This window comes from Nannospalax galili, unplaced genomic scaffold (assembly GCF_000622305.1).
Source record: "Nannospalax galili isolate Female #2095 unplaced genomic scaffold, S.galili_v1.0 scaffold96, whole genome shotgun sequence".
In the NCBI taxonomy this organism is placed as follows: Eukaryota; Metazoa; Chordata; class Mammalia; order Rodentia; family Spalacidae; genus Nannospalax; species Nannospalax galili.
Window position 1 is genome coordinate 6122066 of NW_008342018.1, and position 4114 is coordinate 6126179.

General features: G+C 36.4%; 1 pseudogene; it reads left to right on the forward strand.

Moving 5' to 3' along the window:
* The first annotated feature begins 324 nt into the window (after window positions 1-324).
* Window positions 325-3362, forward strand: LOC108491073 (annotated as a pseudogene).
* Window positions 3363-4114: the final 752 nt, after the last annotated feature.

The window sequence follows — 4114 nt, forward strand, 5'->3', positions numbered from 1 at the left end:
GCCTCTGCCTCACGAGTGCTGGAATTAAAGGTGTGCGCCACCACACCCGGCAGGAGTATATATTTTGATATCAAAAGATTTAAAAAAAATATCTATCAAACCCAGAAAAGTTGAAAGAATCCACAGAAAACAGAATTTCAATAATAATTAATAATCGTCCTTCAAGGTGAAATGAATGAGTTTACCGCCTTCCTCTCCATTATTACCAGTGATCACTGTTGTGTTCTTCACTATCCTTTCAGGACATTTTGCAGTAAAAACCCTTGGAAGGTACACTGAATGCTTGTCTCTAGAAGATGAGGATACTGGCTGTCTTTAGAGTGAATGGCGGACCTGTCATTTCCACATTATAATGCAGTGACATGCCCACTGGAGGAAAATGAAGTCATGCTCACTGCCTATGGTAAAGGTTGGAGGTTATCTAAGCTCAGACTTCCCCTCCTGTAATGTACCTCTGACTTTTTCTGTCCTTTTTCTTTCCTTTTTTTTTCCTTTTTTTGACACAAGGTCTCACTATTTATTTTTGACTGCAACTCACTATGTAGACCAGGCTGGCCTCAAACTGAGAGAGAATTTCTTTCTCTGCTTACAGAGCATTCAGACTAACGCTGTATACCACCATGTCTGGGGTTTTCTGTCCATTTTCATGATGCACTGTGGAAAGCAGGGTTTGTAAAATGATGTTATTCTGGATATTTGCTGTTGATATTAGCAATAAATAATAAATTGTCTTGAGATTCAGTGGTCAGGGTGCTTATTGCTCTTACAAAGGACGAGAGTTCAGTTCACAGTATCCAAGCTGTGTGGCTCATAACATCTTGTGACTCTACCTACAGTGAATCTGACATCCTCTTCTGGCCTCTACTGATACTCCTGACCACATACCACGCAGTCACACACATATACATAATTAATATGTCATAAAAAATAAATTGTCTGTGACCTGAGAATATCATACTTTTGTACCTAACCTTGAAATCTTCTGAGGTTACTTTCTTAGCTTGAAAGTAAGGTAAAACTGGATGCTGTTCACAGGTCTTGATACTTTTTATTTTTGTTTTTTTTTTTTTTTTTTTTTTTTGGTCTTTTTGAGACAGGGTCTCCTTGTAGCCCCAACTGTCCTGGAACCCACTATGTAGACCAGGCTGGCCTTGAATTCACAGAGATCCACCTGCCTCTGCCTTCTGAGGGCCTGGATTAAAGGCGTGGCCACGATGCCTGGCTATTTTTGGTTTTTTAATATGTATTCAGGATTGACATAATCAAGTGACCAGACTTTCACTTTGTTTCCTTATAGTGTTGAATAAGAGATGCTAGTTCAGTTTTAGACTAAAATGTTCCTCATAAACTCATGGACTTGAACACTTGGTCCCTAGTTCATGATTCTGTTGGAGAGGTTGTAGAATCTTTGAGACAAGGGGCTTGGTCCATGTAAATAGATCTCTCGGGGTAGGCTGCTGAAAGCTATACCACTGTAGGGATCCAACCTGTGTCACCTGCTTCCTGCACACACACCATGGCAAAAGTTCCCATCACACACTCCTGCCACCATGAATTCCACAATGTTTCGTCTACCACAATGGGCTGATGCTTTTGAAACTGTGAGTCAAAACTCTTAAGTTGTTTCTGTCATGTATTTTATCAGGTCAACAACAAAAATGTAACTAGACACTATTGTGGTAAAGATTTCCAGTGAGAGTGCCTTACACAAAATTTCATATCTTGAATATGATAGATGCCCACGAAACATGTATGATTACAAGTCAGCATTTATGCTATTCATATACTAACTTTGAAGTAACATCTCAAAACGAGATTTCTATAAATTACTCCTAAAGCTTCTGCCCTTTATTCTATTCTTGTTTGAAGACAAGTCAAGAATTAATTCAAGAAAACAAAATTACTATTGTCATTTAGGTTGGATAGAAATGTTAAAAATTAATTTTGTTTCTGTTCTTCAATGATTTTCAGTTAGCAGGCAATTAATAGCTAGAATGTTAGGATCATGTACTTCTTGAAACATTAGATCTAGTCATTATTCATCTGTACCATGAAAAGCTGCTTCTCAACCTCTTTTTCAGCTGGGAGTTCCATATAAAGCAATATAGAGTCTCACAAGAATATTCAAGGTCCACCAAATTGTTATTGAAAGATACATTATTAAAGTAATTTTTATAAAGCAACAATTTTCATAACATGCACTGAGCATTTCATACCTAATAGTGGTATATTCCTATTAATTTAAATTTTTTTTCTCTTTGTAATATGGATTTTGGCTGTGGATATAGCTCAGCAATAGTATTTTTGACTAAGATAGCAAGGCCTGTGGCAGAAAAGATAGCTCAGCAGTTAAGAGTACTGATTGCTATTGCAGAGGACCTGGGTTGTGTTCCCAGCAACCTCATGGACGCTCACAACTATTACTTCTCTTCCAGGGGATCCAACACCCTCTTCTGTCCTCCACATGCATTACATTACATGACTGCACTTTCATACATGTAAGCAAAATATTCAGACACATAAAATAAGAGTAAATTAAAAAAATGAGACAGCCTTAATTTCCAACACTAAAAAAAAAAACAAAATAAATTATATGGAGTAACATACATGTAAGCAAAATATTCAGACACATAAAATAAGAGTAAATTTAAAAAATGAGACAGCCTTAATTTCCAACACTAAAAAAAAAACAAAATAAATTATATGGAGTTATTGTTAAATGCATCTTTGATAGAGAAAAATAAATTTATAAGTAATCAGATGTAAAAAACCAACTAACTCAGAAGTAGGTTATTATCAGTACTGAAAAAAGAAATCAATGATTAGAAATCCTTAGTCATACGTTCTGTGCCATATAAATAAAATATACTCTAAGAACATAATAATCACTTAACAGAAAATAAAACAACAAAAGATACAAACAACTTACACTTATATTTAAAAAGTGAATGCTACCTTAAAACTTTCAAGGAAAGCCTTTGATAGGGAGACCTATGGTAAGAGAAAACCACAAGCTCCCCCTTGTTGTCAGCCATCAGTGAGGACATAGCAAAGCTTACAGCCAACTGCTGTTGATCAGGAAGCGGCCAAGATGACAGCCCCAGAGCCAGAGGCCTGGACATGGCCAGGCCTGGAGAGAAACTCAATACAGCTCCATCCACTGTCTTGATGTTTGGTTACATGGTTTATTTTGTCAAGATACTCACTTGAAATTAACCAAAAAAATGGAGTTTGTTGTTAATTTCTTTATGGGAACAGCAGGAGCCTATCAGCTTTTTCATATTTGGAGATATAATCAAGAACTAAAAGCCAAAGAAAACAATAGAGCCCCTGATCACCTGAATAATCTAGATGGTACATAAGCATTGGAACTTGGTTTTTGTGATTATTGATAAGGTGGTGCTAACTGTGCTAATACCGTTTGAAAAGAATAGCAACAAAAAAATCTAATAGTTATCTACATGGTTTATAAAAGCAATATACAAAATGTAAACTGTATGTTGGTTATTTTTTAAAATTAGAGTTGGTAGTAATACACTATATCAGAATAATTACAGTCTTGTGAGAGAGATAAACAAGAAAATAACACATTACTTACAATTAAGAGAGAAAATGTGTTGTACAGAGGTGACTCCTACAGTGATATAGGTATATTATATCCATGAAGTCAAGATACCCAGAGTGTTTTTTGACATGCACACATACATATAAGTGTTTCATGCTTTCTTTCCCCCCTGCTATTGCTATTTTTATGTGTGTGTGTGTGTGTGTGTGTGTGTGTGTGTGTGTGTCTGTGTGTCTGTGTGTCTGTGTGTTCTAGGCACTTTCACTTCCTGTGATGAAACACTCTGACCAAAAACAACTTGGGGAGGAAAGGGTTTATTTGGCTTATATCTCCTGGGTCATAGTTCATCATGGAGGGAACCCAAAATAGGAACTCAGGAAAGGAATCTGGAGGCAGTAGCTGAAGCTCAGGCCATGGAGGAACACTGCTTACTGGATTGCTTCTGTGACCTGTGCTCAATGTCTTTCTTTCTTTCTTTCTTTCTTTCTTTCTTTCTTTCTTTCTTTCTTTCTTTCTTTCTTTCTTTCTTTCTTTCTTTCTTTTTAGTCT